We start from the raw sequence: 26,381 nt of genomic DNA, 5'->3' as shown, positions 1-26,381 counted from the left end.
GACTGAGAAACTAAGGACTTTATCTCTATTTAGGCTTCCAAGATTTAGTCTCCGCAGGACTTAACTCCCCGTTGTCTCCTCAGCCTCCATCCCAAACCCTAAAACTAAAGCCATTCAAAATGCAAATATGTTGCTTTTGCAGTTGGGGTAAGCAAATACAGTAGTTTTGTCACAAAATGGTTCCCATGACTTGTTTTCCCTTCCGTGCAGATCATTAACGGACACCTCCTTACAAACTGCTGGTTGATAGAGCCAACCTACTACACCTGGTATCCTAAGGCCAATATGGCTCTCCCTCCTGACATCAGCTGTTTCAAAGACATCTCAAAGACAAAAGAACAAGCAAGGAACCCTCACTCTACCTGCCAAAGAGTTAGGACGGTGTCACTGTGTTAACTTTTATCAGCTCATCGTCACCAGAGACAAGACCTCCAGGTAGTAAGCACCTCTTTTCAACTGCTGAACTCAACAGCTGCCCTCCACGACATAAACAGATTTCCTGGTGGGCTTTTAAATTTTACATTATGACCAAGACTAGAGACCTGGTGGATCTCCGCCCCAACACCCTTTAAAGATAGGTACGTTATTCAAATGAAAGGCAATCAATCGTAACATTAAGAACCAAACGAACACACATCCAAATGCTTTTAAGTAGCATATATTAAAAATAACTCACATGGCCTCATATGACAGCCACAAAAAAATTTACTTTTAGGGACAAAATCCTCTCATTCAAGAAAACCATGACAGATGATGGAATTTATTTAATTCACATGTATAAGTCGTGCGAATAAGCTAGCAAAAACCTATGTTGGGAACATTCGTGGACTGGATTACAGCCGTGATCACTGGCTAAATACTGACATTTGTGACTGAAAGCTCCGGAAAACTGAGGTCTGACTTTTAGGGTTTGGGGAAACTGAATGCCATGACATTGACAGTGTGAATGATAAGATTGTGGAATTTCCAAATATTTTACATGCAAATACCATTACTTTCACATTAGAAAACTTGTTAGCAGCAGCTTATTTCTTATTTTGTTCTATTCTTATTTTCCCTTCATATTTACAAGCATTTCAAAGAGTAACTTGCATGGCAAAACAGTCTAGTCTCAAGTTCATGAAATTGGTTAAATATGTGAATGGCATGTGTAAAACATACAGTAGTCTGCAATTCAGATGCCTTGCTTTCAGAACCGCCACTGTGTGTTGAAGTATGGAGATCAATTAACCACAACTCAGAAGCGCCTTGAAGATTAAGAACCAGCAATGCACAAATCAATATTTAATTTTCAGTCAGTGTAGGAGTTTAAAAATGTAACAGAAGCTATCTACAAAGTGTATATACTATAAACCATAAAGTGAAATAAATACCAACGTGCACTACCAACAGCCTCAGCAATTATATACTATGAATATTTCAACGTAATTCTTCTTAATATCCCCTGCTTTTAACAAAAATTTGGGAATAACCACCCCGTTTAAGCTACAAATGGCACGTATGTGCCGATATTTGCATAATCCAAAAATCCAAAACCAAATTTTGTCTGCATGTTTCTCTTTCTACCACAGAGAATAAAGTAGGCTTGGAGAGTTTCCCTTGTCCTTGGACTGCTCACATCCCTAACTGCCTCCCTCCTTCAAATTTCTGCATTCCTCAGGAATTTGAGATAACGCAGACAAATCAAGACACGTCCTTCTTTCAAAACACATTTTAGGCAATTTTAATGATACGAACGAACAGTAAAAATAAGAAAATGCAAAGTTACCCGGATTTCCTGAACAGACTGACCTCAATTAGTCATCAGACCAGCTATACAGAAAATGTAGATGCTGCAGAGATGAAAACCAATATTAACTGAAATGTGCCAATTTGCAGAAATTCTGCATTGCTGCTACTTAAGTGGACCGAGAAAAACTGTTGTTTTACCATCTCCAAAAGCAACAAGTCTTTTGTTCGGTTTCTACAATCTTCTATAATTAACTAACTTCTACGAGAGCAAAAATTCTAGACCTGAGGCCAAGCTTCGGGCCTTTCCTACAGACAGCTTTTCAAATGTTCACAGGTTCCCACTAATTTCTCTTGAAAAACTATTTTGAAGAACGGGGAAAAAAGAAGTACATGCTAAAGTAATAAATTTCAAGTAAACTCCACCCAACTCACCCAAATAACATAGAAATTATTTTTTCCTGACAAAAGTATTTTACAGTTCAGATGCAAATTTAGGAATTAAATATTTTCTTTAAAAATACAAACCAGGTGAGGAACTTGAATGAAGACAGGATTACGCAGTCTTGTACTTAAAACAGATGAGCCTTCTGATTGATCACAACCCTCCCTCCCCACCTTAATACTTCCACACTTTGCCCACCAAGAATTAGGGGATGCAGAACTTGCATTAGAAAAGCACTAGATGCTAAAAGAACAATTAACTCTGTATTTGTGCATTTCAGCTAATTTTTAAGTCTGACGCTCCCCTAAATACAACCATCCCAAATTTTCTTTGTATGATGACATCTTCAAGTGGAAGTTTTAGTTAGAAGAGCTAAAACAGCATCTTCTGACCCATATTAGTCATACTGCTTGTATATAGTTATTGCAGTAACGGCAGCAGCATCCTATGCAGGTTTTTCTGCTGTCATCACTATGGATACAGAGACCATGAGTATATTAAGCAATGTAACTTACTGTTTTCCTTATGTCATTCTTTCTCCATTCCAGGGAGAGCACTGCAGTTATGTTATGTCTCCAAAGCTAAGTGTTACCAAAAGCAACATCAAAAATATTAATTCCTCGTATTAGTATTAGAATTCAGTAATTTTTACGTCACTGGAACTCTGGATTTAGGACAGAGCACTAACTCTCACCCTGTTGCTTGAAGAAGTATAAGAGTAACTGGTGAAAGTCTCACACCATATACATATGTTTATACACACCCCAAAGCGAGTCTTCCAGGTAGCTTTGGCTTGGCTTCTCTTCAAACCTTATGAACAGGAAACTTCTGAACTGAAGCCCAGATTTCACCACCATGACCAGATGTCCTGTTCTTCACTGACTACCTACATCTACACCAGCTATCCTGGAGAAAGTGGGCCTCTTAAAATAAAAATAACGCCTCCCCCCAAAAAGCTGTAGAAGTCATTGGTTAATGACCACCTTCGTTTAGGGTCACATCTGTTTAAGATTTACCATAGAGCTAGAAGCACAAGGACTCAAGCTGGACACAAATAATGTCCTGCGGCCAGGAATCTCTACAGGGTATCAAAGAAGGATTAATACATAGCCCTTAACACCATGCAAAAAGCAGGTGCAAGTTGACATCCTGTTTGCTTGTGTTTTTCAAAAACAAAAATTATTACGCAGAGGCTTCTAAGGTAAATTATTCACCATAAAGAGTCCAACTCAAATTTATATGTAAGGTGATTGGTAAGAGTTACCATACATTAAAGGCAGAGGAGTACAACCTGAATTGTTCTGCTTAAAATAACTATGATGCAATACCGTTCAGACTCCCAGGAATACTACTACTAGGAAAACAACATGAAGAGACTTCCAGAAACAGGAGAAAGTTAAAATACAGTGAGTATTTTACTATGAGAAAGCCTACTGTTCCTTTTGGACATTGTTCCTGTAGAGATCATTTAGAATAAAGGAATAGGCTGAAAGGAAGAACTCCACGATCACAGCTGCCTCAATTCCTTTGGACCTTACCACCTACTACGATCCTGCCAAGCTTTTATCATCCTATCCTGAAAGTTAAACCAAGTAGACTGATCCTGAAAGAGGGAAATGACAACACAACCACCTGCCAACAACACATACAAATATAACCTGGAATGCCAAGCTTGGAGTCCTGTTGACAACCATGACTTTTTAAGTGCCCTTTTCCTTTTCACATTCTAAATACTATTTTAATAAAATAAGAAATAACTTTTTTTTTTTAATGGGAATCTTGGTTAGCAATTTAAAGACTGCACCTTCCACAATACAGCTGGGAGTGGACTGTGTTACAATATACCTTCCACATGTTGTTCAAGGGCAGTATTTCAGTGGTACCTGGAACAGCTATTAATAACTTCTGCTAGGTGATCAAGGCTCCCTCTTGGTACAGAGCATTATATCTCATTTAATGCATTCATTTATGGGTGCAGTTATAGACTTTTATTGCCTTCTCATGTCCTCTTCATCCTCCTTAATAAGGGAACACTGCCCAAGCTGCATTTGTCCAGAATCTTGCCCAGGGAATTCGAGTTGCCTGCTTTACTTCTTGCCACAGGAAAAAAAAAAAGTACTGATTCACAGCTACCAGTAAGAAACAAAAGCAATCACATCACTTCTTGATAGTCATCTCCTCTATACCCAAGATAGCAGTATGTGTGGACAGTACACAATGTAATCAAAAATAAACCACTATTTCTTCCAACTCCTGCTACTGTAAATAGATGTAATGAAATTCAAGCACAATAAAACACAGCATTAGTTCCAAAACTTCACAGTCAACACTTTTTGGCCAGGGGATTTGTGGACCAAAACTCTGTTGCCCAGTTGGAACATTTTAAACGGAGATGGTTAGCAGCACAAGCGCACTAAACAGAAGAAAGCTTTTTATAAATATAATCTTCTCAACTACAAGCTTAGCAAACAAATTCAAAGCATTTAGTTTCAAAAGAAATTGGCATCTAAAGAATTACGATGCGCGAGGAAGACTTACGCAACTCAAGGTCCCAAAGAAATAAGAGAATAAGCAAACCAAATTATCTGCAAGCATCTAGACATAAAGGGGAGTCAGGCCGATCTGAAAGGATTTATACTGGCTGTTCACATTAACTGGTAATGCATCTTATAAATACACGAGAAGGAAAGACGTCACATCAAAGGCTTCTAACGCTGTAACGCGTGATTGTTCTACCAGCTTTACAACTAGGCAAGAATAACCAACCATGTATATACAAAATTAGATTACTAGCAAAACAATAACACTACAGAAAATCTGGAGGTTTTAGTGAATCAAAAGTGAACAAGAACAATTGAGACTACTGAGAGAAGGGGGAAATAAATAAAAAAAACTAATATTATGTTGGGACTTGTGCCCACGGGGCGCCAAACATATGGGAGACAAGTCATCTTTCCACTTTATGCAATACTGATAAGGGTTAAGCTAGAATATCAGGTCCTGTTTTGAGCACAGCACAATATTTGTAAGTCCTGAATTTCCTGAGGAGTGAAATTCCCTGCGTCTCAGGCACTGCTAATTACAACACATTGCAGGAAGCGTACTCGAGACTGCTTCTCTTCGGAGGAAGTTCTCCATGGACGTCTGCCAGGAAAGAACCCAGATCCTTCCTTTACTACAGCACACACAAACCAACCCTGGCAACCCCTGGGCTGTCACTTGCTGGTCCTTTTGCCTGTCAAGCTGGCCAGTATTTTTTCCCCCACAGTATTTTATGACTTGTTAGTATGTTTGTATCCGCTAGCTTTCCTTTTCTTATAAGGACATTCATTACAACCTGGTCTACCACTACAGCTCAAGATGCTACACCAATAACAAACACTATCGCAAAGGAAGCCTGGCTAGGCTAACTCAGTTTACGGGTAAAAACTGACATTTTCAAGCCTTGAAAAGATTATGGTCTGGTTTGAATTTTGGTCTTTTTGATGCTCCTAGAAAACCCTTCGAGTTTTCTTTTTACAAGCAGGAAAGTAACACGCTTTTCAAGGTGCAAGGCTGGTGTGGAGTTGATCTACTAAGTATCTGAAATTTGGACATACTGGAAGGGCATTCTGCCGCCTAGCAGTGAGGAGCACATTACCATTGATTATTTTGTGTAAGAACAGCCTGGGTGAATACCCTGCTGCTTTTAGAAGCTTTCCTAGGCCAGTGCTAAACAGTCTTGCGTACTTCCCGCAGCAAGTAACAGGCAGTACGGACCTTAACCCATTAACCAAAATACAGGATCAAAGGAGGATTATACATTACCAGCGAGCAAGTGAAGTGTTCTCATAGAAATAGAGCTGCAGCAAACTTTACTGCACATATAACCCAGCATTCCCAAGAGCTCTATGTCTATTTTTAGAGAAGTGATGATAAATACATTAGTGGGATGGAACAGAATAGCCATAGTGAAACAGAATTAGTTTTGCTTTTTAGACCGATAAAATGGGTTACATTCACCTTCATTACAACTATAGATAAGAGCCTACCACCATAATAGCTAAAAAACACATATAGGCATGCTTGACTTCAGATATAAGAACTACTCTTACTGATTTGAACATGTCAACGTGGTTGCACAGATCTGAACAGGTATGTGTTCGCAGGGCTGGGATGAAGAACATAAAATTAGTTGCCCCAAGACAAGAAGAATGTATTCCGTGAAAAGGTCTCAACATTTCCAAGCTGAAACAATGCTGCCATGTACAGGCTAACGCCCTGATGTATGGGGAAAAGCTTCATGGATATTTAACCAAGCCAATCACTCAGAAATCCGCAATTTGAACAGTCTGGAAAGCAGCAGCATTACATGGCTATGCCTGGCATCATCAGAATGTACTACTACAGAGCCATCCAAGGATTTTTATTACAAAGGAGTACTATTTAGAGAGTCAAACTTTGGTTTCTGCTTTGTATTTCGCTATTCACATTTACCAGAAGGGCTAGCAACCAAAACAAATAATTTGTCTCGGTATACAGAAGACCTTTAGCACCTCCAGAGGGAAGACTAAAACCCTACTTCATTCTACCTCGCTAACATATTCCAAGACAATCCAGACAGCCGGAGGTTTTATTAAACTCCACTGAGGGATAAGACAACTAAGGAAAATATCACAAGCACTGATACTTATTTCCCCAAGCCCAGTTACTTCTATGTAAAAGACAACAGCTGCTCTGGGGAACAACCACCATGCTGAGCAAAGGCCAGGACAGAGCTCAGGAAGGCATTAGGCACCAAGCGGCACGGTTTGTGTTCATTACGTTCAAGTTCGTTGCTTTTAAAACTCTTGCGATACCTGCCAATACAGGCAGAGCACAGAGCCCTTCACAGCAAGAACCCAGCCAGAGGGAGCAGCGTGCTTTGCACTGAAGCGCTGGTGAACCGCACGCACTTGTGAACCCAACCTGCTTGGAAGACGTTGAAGTTTACCATAACCTTGGTGGAAAAGTAAATCTTTCTCCGATGCCCCAAAAGTCCAGAATAATAAACCAGATAGCAAGCCCAGCAAAATTCCACTTTCAGAAGGCAGGAGGAGCTATAAGCACATAGGCGTTATTGGCAAGAAGCAATATACATTATCTTAAACTTGAGAATAGAGTGGTTATTCTTTACAGTTTTAAGTGCAAACTGAAATCTTTTGAATCAGATTTTTATCAAGAAGGGAAAAGCCCTGAATGTATTAAAACAAGATTACTCGCAGAACATCAAAATATACAGAAAGCATGGATCTTCAAGATTTCATTAGGGAAGCGTTTTTTACTGTAAGAGACAAAAATGAACATTAATTTATCGATCTGTCATACTGGTTTTGAATGAGTGCTATGCTGGATACAATAAGGTTGCTCATCAAATACTAGTTTAATTTCAACTGAAATAAAACCACCAAGTTGGAAAGCATCCGATGTCACTTGCAGTAGGGATACAATCAGGAGAACATCTTTTGGAAGCTGCTTCTTAGGTGGAAGTGCTAGCACCACCTACTGTCAATGGCTGTCCGACATCTTTGAAAACACACACACAATAAATACCCATACAATTATATGGACTTTTACCTACAGAACCCCTGCACCAATTCAGTGCTTAAAGACTGGCCTGAGGAGTGAGTCAGAATTATAAACCTAGACAGAACTGTTGCTCGTAATCCCTTCCTATTGATACACGTCTTCTGCATTTGCTCATATCAGCGTAAATAACTAGCATCAGGAAGAAGACAAGGAATACTTTATGAGCTGAAGCTATTAAGTGTCATCTATGCATTCAGGGTTTCTGGATGACATTAGCAGGGTCATTTAGTCAAGTTTTCCGCAATCACCGTGCTTTTCTCTTTCATGGACACATGCCTTGATATCTGGCGGGTTAAATACAGAACTGCCAAGTGCTCTCAGGTGCTATTCAAATCAGCGAGAGATCTGCTTTGAGTGCAAATTTTAAGTGTTACAACAAAAAAACGGCATGTCTGAGCAGGGACCTAAAATTGAAACCTTTGATCCTAAATTCTGTGACTCCATCCAACACAGATACTAATCACACCATAAGATGAACGGGTAAAGCCAGCACCACCATGGCTGACTTAACAGGAAAAAGCCATGCTGTAAGAGAAGGGCTTGAACAGTGCAGTGAATAGACAAATATATTTTTGGTACCAAACACGATAGTGGTTCTGTGGAACAAAGTATGTGATCGTGTAATGAAGAGACTATCGTGATACACGCAAGAGCTTAAATTTTTGCAATACGAATACAAGACCCACAATAACAGTTTATAAAGCAGCTGGGTAAGCAAGAGATTCAGTACATTTTTCTGTCATTTCCAGTGGAAATGACGTTCCAGTATTTGCATATCTAATACCCGTTTCAAAGAGTAAGTAGCACTAATCTCTTCCTCCTACCAAATCCCCAGCCAGAAAAAATACACAATACTTCAATGCAAACCTGACAAGTCAAAAGTCCTTGCAATTTACATTTAAGATCTTTCGCTGTTACTTCTTACTTGCCTTTATATTTCACAACCATGTTATTCACAGGGCTGGTTTTCTATAAAGTCTTATCTAGGAAGGTACTGCAAGATACATACCTAACAAACTAATAAATACTTAGTTGTCAAGCATAAAAAAACCCTGAAATCACAGGTCCAATTTGTAGGCCTTTATAGATGATAAAGTGAAGGGAGGGGGCCTGTTACCCCCACCTTGTTTTCTGGATTTCCCACACTATTAGTTTTCCATGTTCAGAAAATATTTTTAACATGTCTGGGTTTCCATTTGAACCATAATGCAGATTTAACATGACACAAAAAGCAACAAATTTTTTTAATTGATAAAAGTATCCGTACTGGTGCTTTTTGTTCAAATTGAAATACTTCAGGTTTTTTCCAGTTTAGGTGACAAAACTGAAGATTACTGTTTTTTAAACCACTCAACTTATTCCTTGGCGTGGTGAAAGCAGATGGAATTTCTTTGAAAAAAAACTAATTGCATAATACAAACATCATACCAGAAAAGGGAAGGGAGAAATTAGAAAAGAGAAGCAATTGATCACCATAAACTTCAAAACTGAAGTTTAAGAAAGGCCGATTAACGCCCAGACCACTCACAAAGGAAGAAGTTAAGCAAAAAAGCTACTAAAGAATAAAGACATCTACCCCTGCAAATTTAGACAGTCAGGAGACGCTAAGTGACCCTCTGCTCTTTCCTGAAGGTGAAAATATGGAGAGATCCTGGAGAGGCAATCCTCTGAAGTCAAACTGCAAGATAACAGCCTGAAATCCCGTTAGGGACCTAGTCCACATGAAATGCTAGCAGCCACATCTCCTTTGTTCTCCAGTGCATCACGGCTCAGGCAAGGAGAACATTAACGTAATCTAAAACAGGTGATATGAAAGTTTTAAATAAGGCTCTCCAATTTCCAGCTAAGTAGTTTTGGTAGGTCAGAAAACACCTTACAAATTCTTCCCATGCACAATAAATTACTTGCTGCACAGGCATACCCACCTCTATACCCCTCAGGCTGGATGGAAGGGCCATAAATGGGACACCAGAGAAAGGCCAGTTCTAGGAGGCTCAAGGCAAGAGACAAGCCAAGAAATTTTGTTTTAACATCCACTGTTTACAAATCAGGATTTTCAACAATAATTACAAGGAAAGAACCATTGAACCATTTTACCCAGAATAAAACCCTGTGTGGAAGTGAAATCATTAGGTATTTCACATACCTTAAGTAGACTTTCCAGCTCTCAGCAGCAGGTGCTCAACAGAGGAAGAAACATGAAATCTGAAACAAACATTTAGAATTGATTAGGATATTTTCTTGACCTAACATCAAAGTAGTCAACTATCCAACAAACTTAAAAGCAAATAACTGATACTCCTATTAGGAAGACAAGATAACCTTCCAAAGGAACGAGCTGCAGTACATAACCCTACTTTACAAGTGCAGATCATTTAGCTGGAAGTCCTTAGAAAAAAAACCAAGCACACACACACAAAAGAAGTTTGTAGAAGGAGAAGCCAGGGGCTTACATCTGAACTCAAAATAGACATCTTACAAAGCAAGCTGCCAGAAATCCTGTAGGTCCGGTGCAAGTAAAGTAAAAAATTCACAAGTTATATGGTTTTGGTATTTTAAAGAAGAAGGAAGATTAAAGAAGGATTCTGAAGTGAACCTTTCGTATAGCTAATAAAATTAATGGAAACAATTCAGTGAGTATTGAAAACCCTGATGAGTGATTCACAACATTAGCAGCATCCAAATCTAGAATTAGAAAGAGTGCTTCCCTGGGGAAAAAAAAAAAAAAAAAGTGTGTGGGAGGAACTAGTTAAAAGCATTTATTTCCTCAGGGTATGGGCATCATAGGACAGACAAGCCAGTTTTTAGCTGAAGTAACAAATACATACAGATATAGCTCAAAACACACACGTAATACACTGTCCAGAAAGAGTTGTGGGTTTTTTCCTTAAAGGAAATGATCGAACCGAAAGAACTCCAGTTGAGTAATCTACAGAGCTGGTTTTGCTCTTTTGCCTCTCAAAGAAATACATACTACAGGGACAAAGGCCACACCAGTAAAAAGCCTAAACTTACATATTAAGCACTTAGAAGTCAATTTTTAGAACTGTTTCTGAACCTTTATTCACCTTAGCTACTTAAGATTTTCCCCACACACAGAGGCCACCGAAAGATTTCCACAAGAGAATCTGATGAGATAAAGTAACACAAAGAAGTTAGAAACTGTGCAGAGATTTTTTTTTTTTTATAAAGAACAGAACACTCAAATCCTATTTTAAGTGTTCATCTAAGCTATAATAAACTGAAAAAAAATAAGAAAACCAATATACTTAAATTTCTACGTGTAAGCCACAGAAATGAGCCACAGGCACTCACCTGAAACACACACCTATACCATCGGGACAAATAACACTGAGAACTTCAACTGCTTTTGTGGTGGCATGTAAGAGGAATGACACTGCCTCGAAATACTAAATTTAAAAGTTAACACAGAATCTGCTAAGTCAGCCAGCTGTCCCATTAACTCCACCAGACTGAGTGGCAAACAACAGCTTTCCCCAGAATCACGTCTGCTCTAAATATTTTTAGGGAATTATGATTTGGGACAATTTGTGAACACACCAACAGTTAACACAATGGGAATGACATCATGACAAGTCCTTTATAAAAAGGGAAATAGCTCATGAGACAGTTTCTCAGATTGAGAAACCTATGAAGTTATTGATTTAAAGATGTTTTGATATGGCAAAAGCTACTTTTAATTTCCAAGGCCGACAGTAATGACCTTTCCCCGCTCTGGGAAGTTACATCAATAGCACCCTTAAAGCGTTTGTTAAAATAATTGTGTGTGTAATACCACAGGACTTACTCACATGCAACATCAGAAACGCACCAAACACAAATACTAGAAAAATATTAATTGCTTAGGCATCAATAATGCAAACACTTACAAGCATGCTAAGTTTTACACACAAGTTATCCCACTGATTTTCAACAGAACTACCCATATGTGTAAAATTCAGTGTACAAACACATGCTGCTGTGATTTGATGTTGGACGGCAACCCTAGAGCAGAGATAAAGGGCCTCTCTTTTGGTCATTAGCTACTAAGAGAGTAATGCAGTCAGAGGTGATCCAAACACAGGATCATTTCATCTCCCTTACACTGACGGCCGTTTCCAGGCACACCTTCCCAAGATTTTTTTCTCGAAGATTACTTACTGATTTAATTCATCCATCAATTACTTAGGAAGCAAGCAGTGACAAGAACTCTCCCATGCTCAACTCAAGTTTGACCAGTTGTAATGCTTCTTAAAACATCAGTCTCATTCTAATTGGGATAAATGCTGAAAGCTTCTAAAGTGGTCAAACAGAGATTAAACATAAGAAGTGGTTTGGGTTAAGGAAAATATTGTGCTTTTATTCCAACTTCTTGTAAAAAAAAAAAACAACAACTATATCTTACCAAACTGTTTCTTTAAATTAAAAAAAAAAAAAAAACAACAAACCAAAAAAAACCCAAACAAATACATCTGCTCAGGGTGGTAGGGGAGGATTTTTCCCTAGGTTTTGAAATTTCTCTACCTCTCTCCACAAGGAAAAGGTTCTCAGTAAACTGACCATATTTAAATGTTAAGTTTAACACATTTTTTTGTGGTGGAAAACTATTCCTTTTTAGACTTTTTCCAACTGTCTGTAAGTCACCTATTTGGTCCAGTTTTGTTTCCTTATCTTTTTTTACTTAGCTTTATCTATCACTGTCTTACCTTATTTTCCTCTTAAAAATCACACATAATCCTACCTGTTTTTTAGTTAAAAGACAGAGCATCTTACTTGGAGATCTAAACCTCCATATACACCGTCTGAAATTTTGTCTTCCAGTATCATTCCATTCCCTCTCCAGTTTGACTTCTTCACCAAGCATACCACTGAAGACATAAGCCAATTACTAGTGTCCAAGAAGAAAAATCTTAAAATATCTTCTAGGCATGGAGTTCGTTCCTCAGCTTCCTTATGCTTTCAGCTACCTTTAATGCTCTTTGATCATGTTCTTCAAGAAAATTTGTCCTCTCTGCTCTTTTCTCATCACTCCGTTAATTTACTCTTCACAAATTCCTCTCCTTCCAACCCTCTCCCAGATCCTCCACTCCAGTTCAATACAGCAATTCATCACCTCAAGCCTTACAAAGCTAAAGCTGGCTCACTAAAGATGGTCTTGTTTCACTTCCCTCTTCTTCTACCTCTGATCTGCAGCAGCAAAGCAAATAAACAGAGTTCAGTGCGATGCAACATTTTTATCCTTATAAAGCATTTAACATGATCCGATCTGGTCTCTAATGCTGTCCCTTTGGCACTATGGTAAGTCACAGGAAAACGCCACAGAAGATCACGGTAGACAGGAAAGACTTCAAGAGCTCTGCCAGTGCAGGGAAAGAACGGTAACACCAATTTCTGGACAAAAGCACTATTTTCTTTAGCAGAGATGAGACATAATTATAGCTAAGTTATCTTAGCAGTGTTATTGTTCCTGCTAGTTATACAGTACATATAGGTTTTTAGATACTCTCCTCTATCTTGGGTAAACAACTGTATATACACAGCTTCTCCACACCTTGAGCAACGAGGGTAATGGGCCTGCCTGGAGCACCTTCAGCAGCAGCACCAAGAAGAAACCTATGCAGAAGAATAGTACAACGCAGCCCTGAGTACAGTCTGCTAACAAATGGCCTACGGCCTTCAGGAGAAGTCCCACAACAGCCACGGCAGTTACTGCATTCTAGACTGACTCAAAGGCACTATTTGCACGAACGCAATGCTGTGAAGATTTAGTAGTCTTGAAACCCTTAGTGTTTTGGGATAATTGGTGTACAAGCACTAACTTGATCTTAACATTGCATAGTGGCTTGGACACCAGAAGAACGTAGTCCATAAAGTAGAATTTGGAACAGACTCATTGGACCCAAACATAGATCCTAAGCACGTCACCACAAAGCATATCCATATGGCCACCGTCAACCTCACCACCAGCAGTTCTACAGAAACTTTTAACCAGATTGTTATAACTTAATTGGGGAAAGGCAAACTTCAGTAAGATCTCACTTCCATATCATATTAAAAACACCAAAAAATAAAGGAGTCCATACTTTCTATCACCTCCTATTCATAAGGGCCATCATATAAAATCAGCTATAAAGACAAAGATTTAACAACATGGAACACAAGTTCAGCATAGCACTTAAAACTGCTGTAACACAGACTCAGTCCAAAACCCGATCAGATTTCAAGTGACAGCTGTGCATTAAGTACTCCCGTTCTATGCACATGGGCACCAGCTTCCCCCTCCCCATTTCACTTTGACTATGCTTCAGATCCTTTGTCAAGACTGACTACTTTCATCTTGCCTTTCCAAAACTGATCTCGACTCAGCAATCCACAAGGTCTTGCCTTATTACACTACTTGTATCAACTTCAAGAATACGGTAGTAAAGCAAGTGTGCTTTACGTACATTTATTTTCACAACTTGCTGCAGTCCTTACCCTTCCCGTACTTCCACTCTGTGATCTCTTTCTTGCTGTAATATGACCAATGTTCCTACTCCCACGTGAGAATACTGTAGTTCAATACCTATTTCAACAGAAGTAACAAAGACCTTGGCAAGAAAAAACTTCAGCGCAATCCCCATTTATCTCCCAAAAGATAAGTAGATAAATACATTACAGAACTCCAAAATTTGTTTCCTAGGAAGGGAAGCTTCCACATTCAATACTCTCCTCAGATTATGAAACAGTTTAAAGGTTTTGCTTGCCTTTAAGAGGAAAAAAAAAAAAAGCTTGATTCAGTTCTAAAATGAAGGCAACGATACAGACTCCTGTCCAAGAATTCCCTCTCCTCTTTTGATGAAAAGAGAGCAAGGCATAAAACTAGCTGTTGAAAGCACTGAAACAGCATGAGACAAGCAGTACTGCCACCACACAAAGAAACTCTTCCCCTTTCTACTAAGGCTGAATAAGCAGGGGCTTTGTAGCCTATGACACAACTAAACTTTCACTTCATTTAAATCCCCATCTGAGACTTAATCGCCTATGCTGCACACCATTTTCTTCTAAAGGTGCCTAATCTCCTAAAGAAATCCACTTGGTTTTTTATTAATTTCATGTAGGTAACAAATTTCCAGCAACAAGGGAATGAAAACTAGAGAACTAAACCTCGATTTCTTATAAAAATGAAACACTGACACAAACTCTAGGCAGAAGATCGAAAAGAAGTGTATTTGGTGTTACATCCCGCTCCTTCTTTTGACTCCATTCCTTGGCTAAGTTTTACAGGGGCTCTATGTTATTTTTGTTTCCGTCCACAACCCAAGAAATATAAGTAATAAACTCAATCTGTATTCACAAAGCATTGAAGAAGAGAGTCAAAATATTCCCACAAGAGAAGCATATGGCATAGACTTCCCCCCCCCCCCCGCCTATTTCTCATATAAACTTCAATCCTTAAACTGTACCATCAAAATACATGGGCAAAACAAAAGGAATATTGTTCACTTCTGGAAATGGATTGATTTTTCCTGATAGCTACTGATTAAATAATATGTCCAAACCCATTTATGCACATATGCACTCAGGTATAGAACAACAATGCTATTCTCCTCCTTGGAGGAGACCCGACCCCCCCCAAGCCAAAATCCAACAAAGGCCATGCTAAACAAGAAATCCACATAAATCTGAAATTATTAGATTATCCCCATAATGAAGATTTAGTATCTAGTCTGACTAGGTGCTTTTATAACTGATTAAACAGAATTCAGTACAAATGATGAGCAAGATACTTCCCCTTGCCTCCACACCACAGCTTTTTTTTTAAACAACTTTTAGTTCCCTAGACCATAGCAAACAGCTTACAAGAGTTTATACACACTGCACAAATGTACACTCTTAGCTCCACCTTTTAATTTAGAGGCTCCCTGAAAGCCCAGATGTAGCACTAAAATGTTAATTCCAGCAGCTTCTGCCTCTAAATTTCAACATAGCATTTACAAAGCTATCATCAATGAGTTTATTCTTTCATAAAGAATATCTCAAATGCAGGGTGCGTCACTAATGCTAGTTTCCAGCAAAGGCTGTACTGAGTACAGAAAGGCATACAGACCACGTTTTAATTTGTATCCATACACATTTTCACTCAAGATTACTTAATTCTGTTTCCCAGTCTCAGTAGTGACTTACTCTTTCCGTGACAAACTGCTGAGAAACATTTTGACTTGCTTTAAAACAGCATCACAATTTAGTTAATTTGAGTTACAATTAAGAGGAAGCCTACAAAATACAAGCTATCATATGAAAGAGTGAAAGATAGACTAAGTATAGATCCACCAAAAGTTCCTATTATTCCAAAAGCACAGCTCAGTTTATTAATATGTAATAAAAAGCAGCCATTAATTAAAGGACAATACCAAAAGGAATAAGAAAAGTCATCCTCTAAGGCCACTTTATTGACTGGCTTGTGCAGTTTACAAGTCTTGCGTGTTTTCATCCATGAAATTTGTGAGTGTATGACAAAACGGCAACCAATTGTTCTAATATCAGTAACCAGTTTATAATTCTGTTTTTCAAGCCATATCTAGGTAGCATCTGCATCTATAGAAGAGCAAGACAGTTTCATTTACGGAAAGGATCTTCTCTCTGCGACCTTTACAGCCGTAACTGAGAACAGCATTCCGCAAAGAAAATACAAGATGCTTTGCCTGCAACAGATTTACATCAAAGCTGCAGAGTCTCAGGCAACAGCTAACAAGATACCAGAGAGGACTTGCTTACAAGAGCAGCTCTGAGAAAACTATCAGTTGCTGGGGTTACTGTCAACTACCTTTTGACTATCGGCGTAAACCTGAAAATAATAACCCCACATTCTTTACCTGTTAGCATCACTAAAATCAGTGCCGGATAGGACTCAAGAGGTCATCTTGTCAATCTGCCACTCCTGAGTTCCTTTCTGACGGATCCCTAATTTGTTCTTAGAGACTGCCAGCGACAAGAGCCCCCTCCCTAATCTAGTCCAATGGTTTGTTATTCTTAGCATTAGAAGTCTTCCTCCCCAAGTAAGCAACCCAAGTCTTCAGTCCTATTAAGTCAACTATTTCTTATTTTAGCCCCCACCAGCCTTGATGATCTTCCTCCTTGTAGTAGCCTAATGCATGTGAATAACTTAAGACTAAGAGGAGATAAAGTTAACCTCTTAATTTGTTCAATTCTCGTGTGTCATATTCTTCAGCTATTAGATCTGCTACTTAAAGTATCCATAAGAGAGGAAAACGCTTTCTCGATGTACAGTGCCCAAAACTGAAAATAGCATTCTAACTAAATCCTGCCAGTACCAAACTCAGTAGAAGGATTACTCCAAGTATTTACCCCCTCGCCACACCACAGTAGAGCACTTCTTTTTCTGCGCCTGCAGAACAAGGTTAAACACAAACTGAGCACCAAGCAATCAATAACTTGCACATCACTGCTTACTCAGCTCTTGTAGAACTTGAAAAGTATGTTTTGAGCAGGCATTTGAACAACAAAATTCAAAATGCACTAAATAAGGAGTAGGAAGAAGCTGTGGAGTTGAGAGGCACCAGAACAAGTACAAGAAACAGCCAGCTTTGTGATTTATACAACTAAAGTGAAAATGACAAGATAATTAATAAACCGACTGCAACCTAGAAGCCTCTACAATATAGTGCTTAAGCCTGAAACAGAAAATGAGAGCTGATAAAAATTCAGAATTACTTCTTTAGCCATTAATTAACAGTATTCTCATAATGGTGCTGTTAACACAAGAGTAAGAACAGAAACTGTAATTCGTAACGTTTGCAGAGTGCTTCATTGCAAGGAAGAGACCCTTAGACGTCAGCAGTGTGTAAAGGTTTCTTGGATGAAGGCAGGCAAGAGAAAACTAGTTAAAAATGTAACCAAATTAAAGTCTTCAATACAACTAAAAATGGAACTCGGAGATTAAAGCCCTCCAACTTGTGGCTCATCTCAAAGGGATGCGCATTTTTATATACATATTATCAACCAGCTCTTGTTCCTACTCATAAAATAAAATGCAAGTGTATTTTATTTAGTAAATGCAAACGCAGTTCTGAGTCAGGCATCATGAAAGGTTAACAACTACACTGACAAACATGAATTAATTGCAATGGCCATGCTGAGGTTCATTCCAAGCAGTAAGATGGCACCTTAAATGAACAACATCATGGATCCAACATCATGGTTTCTACTTTTCCTTGTGAGGGGTACTTCAAACCCCTCTACAAAAAACACTTCAAAATTGCCATGTGTTTTTATGCCAGTGGATGAAGCCTGAGCAAAGCACTGTCCTTATTTCAAAGGGGAATAAAAAACAGCACAGCGGGTAGATTAGTCTAGCCATCAAAAGGAAAAAAAAAAAGCCACAGAAGAGGCAGAAATAAAGTTCTTGCCTCCCGACTTCCAATACTGTGGTTGTATCAATGTTTCCTATCTCCTTCCACCAATGGTTAACAAAAACAGTGGTATCAGGCACAAAAGGTCCTAGACATTGGCAAAAGTACAAGAATACCTCCGTCAAGGTCTGGAACTTGCTGGGGGAAAGGGTGAAGAAAGGGCGATAAGGACTAATACAAAATTAAAGAAGTAAGAAGTTTAACTCTTTACAAAGAGTAAGTTCCAGCAACTGAACTATTAAGGTACCTGTTACACATTACTTTTGTGTGCTACTGCCTAGAGTATAAAATCAATTATGAAGAAGCAACCCTGCCTTTAAACAGCTTCCACTACAGAAGAGCATCAGTAAAGGAGCAAAGGGGATGAAGGAGGAGACTGCTAAAACCTGAGGTATAAGCACGTATAGAAGAATCACAAGAGCATTCGGCCACCAGCAAAACGAATTTCTGCTTGAAGAAAAGTCTATTAGAAATAGCGGGGGGGGAAAGTTGGGAAACAGCTTGGTTAATTAACCAAAAATGAAAAGGAACTGTGCTCTTTTAAACACTAACTTTATTTTTCTCCTTTCTGTATTAACCTTTCCTTGAGAAAAGCAAGCAATAAAAATTCCAATATTCTAAACCAGAACACAGACAATTTTTCCCCTCAAAGGACAGAACGGTTACACTGCCTGGTCCAAAAAAAGGAAATCAAGAACAGATACCTACATAAAAATAAGAAAATGGCAGTAGATTTTATGTTTTTACATTGTCTTTCATAGAAAAAGAACTTAAAAGACTGCCTAAAATCAGTAAAAGGAAATTCTCTTTTAAAGATCACAGAATTTCTGAGTCCCAATGGTACAGAGCATTACTGAGAACAAACTTGCCTCAGCATTCACACCGAACATAACACCTACAGCAGACAGGATGAAACAGGTATTGATTGCTATAAATCCCCACCACTGGGTATAACTCAGACACTGGGATTTACAAGTCTCTTCCTAGCATCTGCAGTAGCAGTACTCTTGAAGGCAATGCTAGGAAATTAGGTATCGAATGCAGCTGGACCAGACACCTTGCTGGCTACTGTACATCCCATGGATTATATCAGTGAACATTCCTTGCAGTGTTAAGAAAGGTCTAGGAAAAAAAACAAGGTACCTGGTTAAAGAGGTACTTTCAGATCTTCAAAAGGTATCATTTAGCTCATTTTGAGCTTCTCCTACCCCCTTGCAACCAAGTTATTTGCTGTTCTAGCAGTAAGAAAACAGGAAAGAATAGCAGCTCCTCTTTACCAGTCAAAAAAAAAAAAAAAAAAAAATCATCTGTTGCTTTGAATCCTTCCTAAGAACTTTAATGGGACTAAAGGATAAATTATCTCTGCCTCCCAAAGATACTTTATAGCCTCAGGTGGTCTGCTCCCTCTCCCCTCCCCCAAAACGAAATAAAACAAAAGCAGGAATTGCACATTTTCACGTATGGGTAAACAATGAAAAACCCCAAGCATGGCAGCAGGAAGCAGGAACAAGTTCGCAGCCAGCAGAGCCCTCTGACCTTCTTACTGCCCCGAACAGCGAGAGCAGCTTCGGCTCCGTCACTGCAATCTCTGCAAAGGCAATGAGAAGTACCTCGTTTAAGGACTCTTAACATATACACTGTCTAAATGCTTCTAAATTTATTGTTCATGAACATACCTAGAATGATAGCAGAGGCAAAGAATATGTAATCTCCCATTACTGTCTCCAGGACAACTGATGCACATGTTTTGCTTATACACTCTTGGTCAAAAGGAAGGAAATTAGTCCAGGGTCTTAAGATGACTTAAATTACAGTTCCATGGGCAGGGAAAGGGTCAAGTTAATCTGAAGGATTAAGCTCTAAACTGACCTATATTATACTGTATGAAGTTGGAACCCTGCAGCAAAATGAAACTGAGTTGACTGCTTATCAGTTCCCCTTCCCAGAGGAGGAAAAAAAAAAAAAAAAGTAATACTTCAGTGCAATAGGAAGCTAACAAAAACTATTTACACTTTTTCTATATGCACTTTCTACACTGAACATGGTAAAAAAAAGTGGCAGGGAACTAATGCAGAGAGTTAGAGGGTGGAAAAAAAGTCTTCAAGTCATAGGGGACAAAGGAAATACAATACAGGAGAGTTTTGCCAGTTCAGCCATGGACTGCTGCAGATCTAAAGAAAATTTAGACGTATCCACAATTAACCCTGATGCAAGCGAATCATCAGATGTTCTCTAACAAAGCCTGTTGCCTTCAGCTTTTGCTATTTACCTCTCCCATTCTGATTTTTACTTGACAGAAATTGCATTCACATCTCGTAAACCGGATTTCAGAAACTATTCTCCAATTTCTTCTTAATCTACAAACCACGGGCACCACCAGTGATCTGCATCTCCAGGTCTCAAGTATCGTCAGAGCCAGAGAGCATTCAGCTTCTGTGGTTCTCCTGCCATCTCTGAAGCTATTTCTTCCACATACATGATGCCCTGTGTCAACTCCCTCCAACAACACACCCCTCTGACGTAGCTTTCAAAACAGCCCCTCGCAAATGTTAGCAGTTCATACACCTTTCAGCACAACACACCCGGGTAATCACAACTGTCTCTCCTGTGTCTGCTTTAATACAAATAGAGAAAATCAGATCAAGCCATCTGAAGTCTTTTGTGCTTTTGGTTGCTTGATTTTTTTTTTTTTGTGCAGTTAGGTTTGTTTGTGGTTTTTTTTTTTTTCTCTTTTTAACCATTTTCTATTCATGAAGACCTAACACTCAAAAGCCCCCCTAGCTGCAAGCCTTGCACCCCAGTGTCAGGAACACTATGTGCTTGAGCAAGCAACAAACTCCTACATTATGAAGCTTACATGGTAGAAAGAACACAAAGTTACAAAGGAATGGGACAGGAAAAATAAAAATATAAGCGTACAACACAAAACCTGCAGGTTTTTAAGCTGTTTAGTCCCTAAACAGCCACTTTCTTCAACAGTTCATCTGATCAGCCATCAACCACTGCCTGAATATGGAGAGCAGGACATGAAAAACAAGAGCTTTTAGAAAGATCTACTTGATCATCTCCACAGAAGCTCTTCCCCTCCTACACTAAAGACTATTTAAAACCAGATATCTATATGGATATGATGTCTTCCATTTAATTTCCCGTTCTTTCAGCTTCATGTCTTTCTAACAGACACAATAAACCACATTCACTGAACACTGTGGTAGAACACACTGGACTTGCAAAGTTCCTATGTGGCAGTCACATACAAGTCAAGAGACTCACCTGAAATTGCTAACAATTTACAAACTCTCATCTTGCATTAATCTGCATTAAGTTCTAGGCTTTTTTTAAACACTTAAAAAAATAAAAACAGGCAGCTTTTAGTACAAAATAACTACCCTGTAGAAATTACCATTCAGGGAGACAAGAATCACTGTAGCTCAGGTGCTAAATAAGTACATTCAAAATTAGAGTTTGAGAGTGTTCCCAAATCATTTCTGCTATCATTCCATACAAGAGCTCAAAGTGATACAGTAAGGATTTGCTTGTTGCACTTTTTAAAATCCTGACCTCTAATTAAAACCTTTTCAAGAAATTAAGTCAATATGTCCATGTTTTCATGTTACTCAGCAATGGTACTTGAAACTTTAGAATTACACTAACATGAGATGAGAGGAAAAACAGATTTAGTCTGGAAACCACATCTGATGGAGCTAAATATCAGTCACACATTTGCATTTTCATTGACAGCTGTCCGAAATAAGGACTCAAAAGCTTACTGGCAAGAAGTAAGTAAAACCCACGTTCTCACTGCTAGCACCCCAGCGTGGTAGCTGTAACACAAGAAAAAAAGATCTGGAGTATGAATTCCAGCATAAGAGTGTCCTTTTCAAATACCTTCTACCAATTTATTGAAATTTATCCAGAACGTGAGAACACGGAGGCACTTTATGCAATAATCTACATCAACTGTAAAGCTACAAGTGTCCAATTTAAGGCAAAACATTACGCAAGACTAAAAACATACAGGATTTGAACACACAGCTTTTTCAGCAAAATTCCTTATAGTTACCAATATTCTGCATAACATGGCTATTGTTTAAACACCAGTGCAGGCAGCTGTCAAAAACCTGTAGCTGAATACACATACATGTATTTAAGAACAACCAGCAACACAACGTACTTCAAAACTGTACTTTGAGAACAGAGTTCTCTGCCATAGCAAAAGACTCTTCCAGAAATCCTAAGAGACCTAAAAGGAATGGGAATAGCCTGTATTGTTCCTATGAATATTACATCATATGAAAGACCATACTGCTACACATGGAAATGCCTACCGGGAAAGAAAAAAACCAATCATTTTGTTATACAAATTGCAAGAAATAACTTTTGTTTCTTGAGTTACTCTCCTACTAAAAAAAAAACAAAAACCCACACACATTTATAGAAGCATTAAAAAACAGAAGACAATCTCCTAAACCATAAAAGCCACCTGGTTTACTACTTAATCTCCAAAAAGCACTCCCGCTTTTCTCTCCTCCTATCATCCCCCCAGATACCTATTACCTTGGTGGAATTTAAAAACCAAGATTCCCCCATTCAACCATTAGTCATCATGTGGGAAGCCATTATATTAAAAAAAAAAAACCAAAACAACAACACTTTCAACAACATGTAACATACTTTGAAGCAAAGTTACATCACGAGCTATCTAGAAGTTGAAATGCTATTTCAGCAAATTACACATTCAAGACACAAGAGTGCTATTCTAAGAATATTCATTTCTGCATTAAGTACTCCAACACACTACTAGTTGATTGCAATGTGAACTACACATGCTTAGTACTTTTAATAATACCTAAGGGTGAGGCCCAATAAAGCTTAGAGCTTTTGACAAATAAGTACCACGCCATCTTCCTTTTACATGTACATTTTAACCTTCCCGCAAAATAAAAGGTCAACCAACACAAACAGCAATCCAAGCCACGTTCTACAAGACATAATAACACAAAAGACAAGTGAGTTTCAGAACTGGTTTTCTCTTGTTGAATAGCCTGTAGAGTTTACAGTTCTGTGACAGAAAGCGTTCCCCAGCAACTGGCGTCTCCTTACTCTTTTGGGGGTTTTTTACTTTGTTAACAGTACCCCAGATTTTAGGTCCATTAAATTTATTGCATGGGCTCCGATCTCAAAGGTACACATGCACATTCTTTACAGAATCTCAGCCATAAACCTTGCTTTAAGAAGTCCAAAGGCGGTGGCCCCCATCCGCAAATCGCACCATACAGGCAAAGGTGTTCCAACAATGACATGAGGTAGGATAACAGCCTGATTTCAAAGATAACAAAAAAGGAGCCGGGTGGAGAAAGGAAGCGGTGGAGTTTTGCACATGGACAATATCAGTAAGATAACAAGCTGTTCCAAATAACTATGTAACATTTAATATTTTCTGGCCCCAATCCAGGTCTGCTTTTGACCTTACCCAGGTTTAATAGAATCAGAGATGATAAAGGCAGATTAACTTTGAGGAATGTGGGACTTTTCCAATTAACACAGGGAAAAAAAAACAGATATTAAACGACCAAAGGCCAGAGGAGTCTGAATTAAGGGACACTGCAATACCACTTCACTTCTAAGCTAACATTTACATTAAATACTTCAATACGAATCCCCAAATGTTCCTCCTTTCAAGTGAACTTTTTGTTCAATGCATTTACTACAGCACTGCTATTATCCCAGTCAAACTGCCAAAATCTGAGCTGCAGGCTGACGCTGCAAGAGTGCTAGGGCCTACAGGATACACTCTGCTTTCAGAGCACTTAAATAAGAATGACTGCAAGTCGACTAACACAGAAACAATATAGTGAACAGTCTTTCAGCCAGGAAAAAAAAAAAAAAAGGGGAAAGGGAAATCAAAAAGAAAGACTACCCCTTGTTCCAAAAAAGCATCATCTGAGTAAAGGAGGTTTGGAAAGAGAATGGATGTGAAAATTGGCAATATACCGCATATGCTTCAAAATTAGTCCCAGGGATTTGAGGGGAAAGATACTGTTACAGCTGCAGAAGTACAATTCTCACCATACTCCCAAATCGGGTTTACAAGCAAAAAAAAAAAAAAAAAAAAAAAAAAAGAAATTTCTTCAAGAAGTCCAAAGGCTCCTCTGTCTAATCCAACTTCTGTGGCACTTCTGTGGTCGATCAAAAGCCACGCTGAGGAACACTTTCTCCCCCTTCCCCGCTACGGATTACAGAGGCTATGCCCAGGTTAAAACGTGTATGCGACCAAAGAGCTGCCGCTGCTGCTGTTTGCATCAAACCACCCCACTCTCCAGCGAGCGCAGTCACAGAACTAAAAAACAAACAAAAACCCAAACAACAACAACAACAAAAAGCCAGAAACGCAAAACTAAACCCCAAAAACCCCGACACGCACAAAAAGCAGAAATCTCAACCGCTTCCCCTGCGCTCCCACCCAGGCTCTGAGGCAAGCACGGATTTAGCAGCACGCCCGGAGAGAGGCAGGGGCAAGCCAGGCAGCCCGGCTCCGGCAGCGGGGGGACACCGCCACCTCCTCCTCCTCCTCCTCCCTTTTCCTTTCCCTTTGTTTACTTTACGGACCGTCCCGCTCTGCCGAGCCGAGCCGCGGCCCCGCCACCGCCGAGCCGCCAGCACCTCGCCGCCTCCCGCCACATCCGGTGGGACCGGACCGGCGCGGCCGCCCCGGCCCCGGGGGGGAGCAGGGAAGGCCGGCCGCGGGCCGAGCCTCCCGGGCGGGCGGGCAGGGCGGAGGGGGGCGGCCGGCTTCGCCCCGGGGAGGGGTGGAAGGGGCAGGCGGTGCAGCAGATGACCTCTCCCCGCAGCCTCCCCTTCTCCCGTTCCCTTCCCGTCCTCCCAACGCCGCCCAACGAAGCTCCCTCGCAGGCGCCGCGGGGGAGGGAAGCGGCTCTACCCGGACCCCCAGCCCACCCCACCCCCGTACCCGCCTTCCCCCTCGGCCGGCCGGTGCCCTTCGCTCGCACCCCGGCCGCGGGGTGCCCTCAGCGGCGGGAGGCTTCCCCGGCCGCGGGCGCCCACGGCGTGCGGTTCGCGTGTGCACGTACGTGCGTCTGCACACACGCGTGGCCCGGGGGGGACACACACACACACACACAGGTCTCCTGTGCCCCCTCCCCGGTGCCCAAGGCAGCCCCTCCCGAGGGATACAGAAGGAACGGGCGGTTCTCCCCCTGAGGAGACGGGGCCGCCGTCGCAGCCCGAGCCGAGGGGGGGGACACGGAAGGAGAAGCCGCTGCCCCCCCCGCACCCCTCTCCCCCCACCCCGTTATGTAAGTTAGGGCCGCTGCGCCTCACTCCGCCGGTCCCCCTCGCCCCTTCCGTCCCCTCCTCCTCCTCCTCCTCCTCCTCTCCTCAGGCAGCCCCTGCCGCCAGCACTCACCGCGCTGCGGTCAGCCGCCTCCGGCCGGCGGGCGGAGGGGCCGCGACGAGCCGAGGCGAGGAGAAAAGAAGCAGCGGAGTTGTCCCGCCAGCGCCGGCTGCTGAGGCCGCCCGCCTGCTGCCGCCCCGCTCTAGCTGGGTCTGCGCGGCGGCGCGGGCAGCTGCCTGCCTGCCTGCCTGCCTGCCTACCCGCCCCGGCCACTCCAGGCCGCTCCCCCGCCCTCCCGGCGCGCTGCACCATGGGATGCGCGGCTGCCCTCTCCCTCCTTCCCCGCCTGGTTCGCTCCCCACGCTAACATGGCTGCGGGGGATGGAGCGGGGAGGGGGGGGGGTCAGGCTGCCGCCCCTCAAACCGGGGAGGGAGCCGCCCCGCCCCGCCTGCGCAGGCGCGGCGAGCGGGGACCTCAGGTGGCGGGAGCCCCGTTAGTCCCCGCCGCCCCCTCCTCGAATCCTGTCAGGGGCGGCGATGGCGGCGGGGCGCATCCCGTCCCTTCGCCGGCCTCAGGGACTCTTCCCGCCCGCCTTCCCCGAGGCGACGCGGATGGCGAAGGGCCGGTGGAAAGCGGCGTTAGCTCGGGAAAGCGGGGAGGTTTCACCCCTTGTTCTCGCTCGGCTTTTCAGAGTCGGCGCTCAGGCTCTCGTCCTCGCTGTCTCCCTGTTCGTCCCTGACCGGGCGTCCCAGCTGCTCAGAGGCGTGAAAACGCCTCAGACAAACTCGCTCTGTGGCCTTCTCTGGGACCTCTGGCCTTGCTTCGTCTCCACCG

The 26,381-nt window shown here is 41.1% G+C and overlaps 1 protein-coding gene across 3 annotated transcripts in view; it reads right to left on the bottom strand.

The window, feature by feature from the left end:
- PTK2 (protein tyrosine kinase 2) overlaps positions 1-25,918 on the bottom strand; it is a 226,786-nt gene extending 200,868 nt beyond the window's left edge. For 2 of the 3 annotated variants that reach the window (XM_087741987.1, XM_087742226.1), the window contains exons 1-2: positions 25,619-25,918; positions 9,927-9,985 (exon numbers count right to left, since the gene is read on the bottom strand). The gene's annotated coding sequence lies outside the window, so the exon portion shown is untranslated. Of the gene's footprint in view, positions 1-9,926; positions 9,986-24,801; positions 24,842-25,618 lie in introns of those variants that run through there. The other variant, XM_087742058.1, reaches the window with a different exon arrangement.
- Between the last annotated feature and the right edge of the window lie 463 nt (positions 25,919-26,381).

Source organism: Nipponia nippon, unplaced genomic scaffold (assembly GCF_047370975.1).
Source record: "Nipponia nippon isolate SJK-2023a ecotype South Korea unplaced genomic scaffold, ASM4737097v1 scaffold_1, whole genome shotgun sequence".
Classification (NCBI taxonomy): Eukaryota; Metazoa; Chordata; class Aves; order Pelecaniformes; family Threskiornithidae; genus Nipponia; species Nipponia nippon.
This window is presented reverse-complemented; position numbering and strand designations above follow the sequence as displayed.